This window comes from Lutjanus erythropterus, chromosome 8 (genome assembly GCF_056507025.1).
Source record: "Lutjanus erythropterus isolate fLutEry1 chromosome 8, fLutEry1.hap2, whole genome shotgun sequence".
NCBI lineage: Eukaryota > Metazoa > Chordata > Actinopteri > Lutjaniformes > Lutjanidae > Lutjanus > Lutjanus erythropterus.
This window is the reverse complement of record NC_139324.1, coordinates 38,739,527-38,747,823: the sequence shown is the minus strand read 5'-3', so window position 1 is coordinate 38,747,823 and position 8,297 is coordinate 38,739,527.

The following is an 8,297-nucleotide window of genomic DNA, read 5'->3' as shown; positions in this document are numbered from 1 at the left end:
TGGGGCCATTATCCCAGAATCCTCTTTAAGACTATAAACTCTGTGATTAATCCCCCGCTCAGCCAGCCAGGTGAATCCTCCCCGCAGAGACGAGACAAACTTCTCCTATTACAACAGAATGGTAAAGATTCAGCAGCACATTAAGACAGAAGTCAGAAAACTTGATGTTGACTCTTTCCCATCTTCCACACTAACTCACTTCAGTGAAATTTCTCTGCCAGTCCTGGAACTCACTGTTGCACATTAGAAATCATCCACATGCCCTTCAGACTGCATTCACGTTTTGTTTTCTAAAAGCATTTTCTTAGATGATTGATCCAGATATTACAGGTATTATTAGCTGCTCTCTTTCTATTGGCATTTTCACCTCTAATTTTAAACATGCCGCTTTTCTCTCCCTTCTTGAAGAGGCTCTCTTGCTGAATATGTATGTAGGAAAGTCGTGACCAAGTCAATTGTCCCCACTGACTCTTCATTGTAGAAAACAGCCTCCTCCTCCAGCACTGAGAGCCGTGGAGGTCCCGTTGTTGACTAACAGTGGGGAAAAAGCAGATCTCGATGTTACGATGGATATTTCAGGTTCATGTGTATGACAGGTGTTTCTGGGTCCTGTGGGCAGTGGCAGATTAAGGTGGTCATGGACCACTAGGCTACTCTTTGTGCCCCCCTCCCCCAAAGAAAGGTAATTCAGTGCTGAGTGTAAAAGTGTGTTAGGAATATTGCGTGACCCAAATACGCACACTGGCATACACACTTTCATTGAGACAGCCTTTACTATAAACAACAATGCTACAGGAAAAGTCACAGTGCATCTGTAAGCTAGTAACCAGCTCTTAGCTTTTTATATGAACACCAAATTGGCCCATAGGGGTCAAAGGGGGTCAGGGCCCAATGAAGTAAGTAAGTCCAGTTGCCTACATACAGCACAGGAAGAAAACCATGACCTAGAAAACTGAGAATCTTCAGAGACGTCTTCTACAGTCAAATTAAATAATCGAAAATAGACTTGCCAATCTGGGGCTCTTGCACATGTGGGGCCCCTATAGACTGCAGCCTATGTTTTCAATCTGCTTTTCGCTTTCCACGTGGCAGTGAGAGAGTGCTGGTCAAGATCACCAGTGACTTCCTGCTTGCTGCTGATGCAGGACTGCACTCCATTTTAATTCTCCATGACCTCAGGTCAACACGGTGGACCATAATGTCTTATTCAGACATCTGAAAAACTATATGGGCAACAGTGAAGTGGCTCTGGATTGGTTCATCACTGCCCATCGAACTGGTCCTTTCCTGTTATGCTTGGAGATGCCTGGGGACCCACATGGGCCCGCAAAGACGCACTCCATAGTGATACATTTAAAACTCTACTTGGACTTAAACACCAGTGACTTGTGACGTTACTTGGACTTGAGCCTTTGGACTTAATACCTTAGGACTTGTTTGGGGACTTAAAAATACTTGATCTGGGACTTGACCAGATTCAGAACTTAATTACAAAGACCTGACACTGATTTGTGACTTGCAAAACAATGACTTGGTCCCACCACACATAGGTGGTGGTGATACATCAATTCATAGTTTGCCAGACGTCATAAAACATAAAAGAGAGTGATGAGCCTCCTGAATTTGCACCCAAAATGCTGTCAAAACTTTGATTTATAATTGTGAATGCAGACTTCGTAAATCTCGACTAGAAAAAAGACAGATAAAAGCACAGAGGAAAAAAAAACTTGCAAAAATAGAACCCCAAATCCCAGAGATACCAATTTTCACAGACTAATATTATCACATGCCCTCTGTGTTGGTGGGTAATTCGTGGTGGAATTTTTAATTCGCAAATTACAGATGCGGCAGATTTGCACAGGATTAAGATCACAGTTGACCATTTATTACAAATTATTAGGTCCCCAGGTAATACTAGTCTTCTGGGAAGAGGGCTTTAGCTGGTCTGCAACAGAGCTCAATTACACACCAGCAGCACCAAATGTCTCTACAAAGAATCACTGCTAAAGCAAAGTGAAGCCAATAGCGAGAAGGAGATGTCAACATCTTTTATTATTCACACAGCCAGTGGAGGCCTGAGATGCTTACATAACAGCAGAGTGTTAACTCCTCCATTTACAGAGACTGAGATCCCCTGAGTCAACGCAGATTAAGGAACCCGCCTGAGAGAATGAAAACCAGCATCTTCTCCAACATGATGTGAAGCAGCCTGCCTGAACTTAACTAAATCCAACCCTCTATCCAGAAAAGCATTAAATTATTTAAAAACAAACTAATACTTGAACATTAAAAACCACGGCTGGCTGAATAAGCTTTTCTGAATACATTTTTTTACTTAGATTTTCATACTAGGATAAAAAAAAAAAAGAAAAAAGAAAAGGGAAATTACTTAAGGGAATCTCTTGAAATCCAGTTAATTTGCTCTGTGTCCTAAATTAAGCCTGAAGCTCTCATAAATTACCATTTCATTAAGATTCAGAGGCAAAACACATTTAAATATTCATGTGCTCTGCAGGCCTGCCTCTGATTACATTTAAATGACATGATGTCTTAAACAAATGAGGGGCAGCAGCATAAAGGTCTGTTTGTCTTCGCTGATGATGAGTGCAGCTGATAGGTAGCTGAAGAGGAGGTGAGGTTCCCTGCACGCTAAAGGAATGAAAGACGGTCTAAAGCCAGAGAGATTTCACACCTGCAGAACCTCTGTCGTCTTGCATCTTATCTTCCTTCTAGGGGTTGTTTAAGGGGTTTCAAGAGGTCATTGAGAAGATTCTAGAGACAAGAGGAGAGATTTTGGAGGCTCTCCAGGTTGGTCTGGTCCTTTAGGTGGTTCTAGTAGTCCATGAGGTGGTTGTAGGGTTCTGCCTGTCCTTTGAGAGGTTCTAATGGTCTATGAGGGAGTTCGTTAGGAGGTTCTACTCCTTCAGATCATTGCAGTCATCACTGAGGAGGTTGAAGAGGTTTTAGTCAGTGCAGAGGTTCTGTCGTCTCTCTTGATGGTTGTGTGTTTACTGAGAATATTTTGGTGGTACTTTAAGATGTTTTGGAGGTTCTAGAGATTGAGAAGATTCTAGAGAACAAGTGATGGTTTTTAGAGGTTCTCCAGGTGGTTCTAGTGATCACTGCGGAGGTGTTATGGTTATTCAAGAGGTTCTAATAGTCATTGAGATGTTCTGTTGGGTTATGGTTGGTGATTATACTGAGGAGGTTCTGGTGGTATATTAGGAGGTTCTGGAAGTTGGAAGGTTTTTCCATTTACTGATGAGGGAGTTTTAGGGGTTTAGGAGGTTTTATGGATGATAATTTAGAAGTTCTCCAGGTTGCTGTTGTCCTTAAGTGGTTCTCATGCTCACTGAGGAGGTAGAGTTCTTTAAGCGGTTCTAATTGTCACTGAGGAGGTTCAATTCAGACCCTGTTGGTGATACATTTACTGAAGAGGTCATTGTGGCACTTTAAGAGGTTCTGATGCTCTAGAGGTCCTTGACATTGTTCTTCTGTTTATGGATGAGGTTTAAGTGTTTTTTTGTTTTTTTTAAGGGGTTTTACAGAAGAGATTTTAGAGGTTGTCCAGGCAGTTCTGGTCTTGTAGGTGGTTCTAGTAGTCACTGACGGGGTTCTATGGTTCCTGCTGCTGGTTAAATATTGACTGAAGTGATTCTAGTGGTATTTTAGGAAGTTCTAGTTGTCCTTTGGGAGGTACTCCTGGTCAATGAGGGGGTTCTTAGGAGGTTCTACTCATTCTTCAGGTAGTCGTAGGGTTAACTGTGGTTAAAGAGATTTTAGTGGTCCGTGCAAAGGTTCTAGGGTTCCTGTTAGAGGTTATTTGCCATAGAGGTTCTGGTGGTACTAGTTATCCTTTTAGAGGTTCTAAGGATCTTCAGTTCTAAAGAGGTCCTTCAGGAGGTTGTGTTGGTCAGTGCAGAGGTTCTATGGTCCCAGGTGATGGTTTGCCACTGTGAAGGTATTCATGGTACTTTAGTGTGTTCTGGTAGTAATTTAGCGGGTTCTTAAGGTCACTAAGGTGGTTGTAGTGGTCGTTGTGATTCCTGAGAAGATTCTGGTCCTATAGTCGATCCTAGTGGTCATTGAGGAGGTCCTGTTTGAGGTTTTAACTGTCACTTTGGAGGTTCTAAAGCTCATTCAAGTTATTGTTTTATTTAATGATGATGTTCTGTTTGTGGTTCTAGTGGCCCTTAAGGAGGTCCTGATGCCCTGAAGAGGTTTTAGAGGTGGTCCTGTTGGTTGTTGTCATTGTATGTTGTAATTGAGGTAATTCTACAAGTCACTGATGAGGTTCTAGAGGTCCTTCTGGTTGTTTTTGTATTTATTTAGGAGGTTGCTGGGGTCCTGTTCTAGGAATCCTAAGAATGGTTTTAGTGGACCTTTAGAAGGGTGTATGAGTACTTTAGTTAGTTGTAATCGTCATTTGGGAGGTTCCAATGGTCATTTAGGAGGGTGTAGTAGTCCTTCAGGATGCTGCAGTGGTCACCGAGGCGGTTCTAGTGGTTCTCAATGAAGGGAAAGGGAAGATCCCTGCAGGTTGAGAGAATGAAAAAAAGTCTGCGTAGCTGAAGACAGGACAGATTTCACACCTGCACCCGCAGCCACTCTCTCTTCTCATCTTCCTCACTGTTCATTTTAAACTTTATTGCTTTTCACAGCTCCTTGCAGCCACACGACTGGCTGAAGGTCAACAGCTACTTGTTTATAAAGAAGAGTCTGAGTGGATCCATTCAGACTTTTAACAGAGAAGTACACAGAAGAAAAAAAAAATCCTTTGACACGCTTGCCGTGCACTTCACCTGTGTACACGGCTTCTATCTCTGATTTATTTGCTCACTTTCAGACCACACAGTGACAGCCTGGGATTTCCTTGCCTCGTCTGCAGAGTTGAATTGCAAGTGAAGAGATGAAACTTCATGCTGCATCAGTAACAAAAGAAACAGCAGAAGTCATGTCAAATCTAGCAATGTTTTCCTTTCTAACTGAGTAATTACTGGCAATGCAATTGTTGTGCCTACAAAGTATCAAAATGGTTTAATATTGGCATATAAATAATTATTAACGTCAGGGATCACTCAAGCTGTTCTGGAGGCCTGTGGTGAAATAACAACTTACTGAGAAAAATGAGCATGTAGAGTAGCCGTTTACAGAGATGCAATCATTTATATCCGTATTTGTAAAACCAACAAATCTGTCTCTGTATCTGTATTTGGATAAAAGTAGGCGTGGTTGGTACTGGAGGTCAGGTTAAAGCAGACAAAAGACTTATTTTATAACTTAATTTTCACTGGCAATGCCATTGCTGTGCCTACAAAGCATCAAAACAATTTAATAGACATATAATTAATTAAAAAATATGTTTCAACATCCTCATACTTTTCATTTGTCTCTTCCTCTGCTTTTATTTCTGACTAAACAAGTTATAAGAACTATCTGCCGCCTCTCCTTTAACTGAGTGATATTGAAAAAAGCATGTAATAATAATATTCAGCTGAAGGGAATCATTTTGGTGCAACATTTCAGTGACTGATTAAGGTACATGAAGTCCTTTTTAACTATGCAGAGGTAATCACAGAAGAAACTTTATCTGAATAATAATGGGAAATATTTGGATAGAAGAAATATCTGTTTCAATTGTACTATTTGCATACTTGCCAGCCCTCCTGGTTTTCCTAGAGGACTGTCATTTTTCATTGCCCTCTCTCAGTTTCACAATTCTCCTGTATTTCTCAAGATTTATGATAAATTTTATGACTTTTTTTTTATTTCTAACATAAAGTTTTAAAGGGAAGGGGCAGACTTTTTCTAAGAGCTGCCTAAAATTAATATATCTTATGAAAAACATTTGTAAAATTTTTAATTTTCTGTGCAATCAAATCTTAATAGACAGGCTAAATACTGTGGCCTCATTGTGTTTTACAGTTAATAATTGTGATTTGTAAGTTACCTGCAGGTATCTGTCTGCAAAACATATGTAAGTTACTTATGATTATGTTATTTTCATTCTTTAAAAAATCACCAGAATGCAGGAAACAAAGTCTGAAACTCAAATGTTCTCCCCTGCTTTGGTTTTGAAGGTTTCAAGGTTGACCCAGTATGATTATTTGTGCTTTCCCGTGTAAGGTGCTCGGATTTGTGTGCATCTCTAATGTAGCGAGCGAAGAAGAAGGTGATGAAGGCAGACAGAGGAACCGAACATGAGCCGGGTTGGGGACTCCTGTGTAATTTTACACTTTCATTTTTCCACCACCACGTCTCCAGACTCATTTATTGAATCTCTCTCATGTCTCCACCCTGTGCCTCCTTCCCTCTGAAGGAGCATTACACATACATTACATGCCGCATCTCCCTATCAGCCTGAGGGAAGGACGGTGTAATGACCCCCCGCTAATGATCTCAGGGAGACAGGAAGCTGGTTTTGCTCATGTAAGCAGTGTGTGGTCCCTCATGGAGGAGCAGCCATGTTAATTCATTTTGGCCAAAGGCCCTGAGACTCCTTTTACCTCATCTCACGGTGAATAGCAGCCAGTCGAACGCTAACAACACGTTATTTGAAGAGATGTGACCTCTGCCTCCAGCAGTTCTTTAGAAGATATGTTGATTAAAATACCTGCATTTCTTCACATTGCCTTACTTATGTATTATCAGATCAATATTACTGACCAGTTTGTTTTACCTTTATGTTTTACATAATTCAAGTGATATATGGATGCATGTATCATTGATATATCAACATCTGTGTATGTTACTCAATTAGCACATTCAGTGGGAGACCGATTCCTATAAAATGCACCACAGGAAGTCATTCCTACCTGTGGCCATCGAACTCAACAACTCTCAGAGTAAATAGACTGACCTGGACTCACTTCAACACTGTCAGAAGCTACTTATTAGTTATTCATGTCATCATCAGAAGCTCATCTTAAGAATCTTCATCAGCAGATTATTATTTATATTTCATTTATCTTCATACGTGCTATACTGACCTAACAATATGGTTATATGTGCAATAATTTCAACACGGACTACACTGGCAGCAGCACTACAATTAATTCATACTGTGCATTTAAATCAACCTATATTCTTATTATAATACAGGTATTCTATCACTCTTGTCCCCCATCTTCAGCCTTACTGCTGCTTTATATTATTATGTGTACCACTGCTGTATATATTGTTGTATATTTTTATTGTTTACATATTTTCACACCTCTTATTTCTATTTTTTCTGTTGTTGTATTTACTTTAATTATTTAAATGTTTAATTATTTTTACATGTTTTATCTCTACATGAGATTTCTGTCTTAATTTCTATATTTCTATATGCTTATATACTTCTGTTCTGTTTTGGTCTTGAATGGGTGTAACTGTGATGCTAACAATTTACCCCTGGTGATCAATAAAGTATTTCTGATTCTGATTCAATAATTGCAGTATTGGAAAATAAAATTAAGTAAGAGTAAATAAAAGCATATATACCCTATCAGCATAAATAAAACACAAGTTAGCAGTCAATAAAAACCCACTAGGGGACACAGTGAAGTAGAGTTCATGAGCAGACCTGAAGGTGAGGAGTTAAAGGCCCTCACTGCCTCAGGATATGTGCTCATACAGAATTGAGTTATATTTCTCCTAATACTCCGTAATCTTCAGCTGCGGATGCACCCCAGACGCAGGAGGACGCGTTCAGATTCCATCTCTAAGACCACATTCAGACGTGGTCTGGCCTGCAGACCAGCAGCGTTTAATCATTGTGTCCTGGACCACACTGAAGCACCGCCTACTCAACTGACGACCTGCAAGTGCACATGAAACACGCCGTCTGACTCCCATTTGGGTCGCTGTAATGCAAATAACATGTTCGAGCACATGTTTGTCAGGTGAAAACGGGGCCAAAGATGTTTTTTCCGTTACGTTCCCTCAGTGAAGGACACAGAAGGTGGAGCAGGTTGTTGTTCTAAAACCAAGAGGTGTTTGAAGCTTGGGTTTACCTTTAAGATTTCAATGTGCAGTTTTATGGGATATTTTGGTATAATGGTGACCGATGGTGCCAGTGGTCAAATTGGACTAGCATGGTTTGAATTTCGGGGGAGCTCAGGGAAGCTCTGCTCCTCTGAAAAGGATATGAGCTCCTCTAAAAGTTTACTGTGAGAAATTTATGGGGAGCTCGAATCAACATCAGGTTCTTGAAATAAATAACAGTTAAATAATTCAAATGTTGTGTGTTTATTCACTCATTATGTTTCAATTTTAAAACATTCATCCTCACTAATTAACTGAATGTTGTGTCCTCT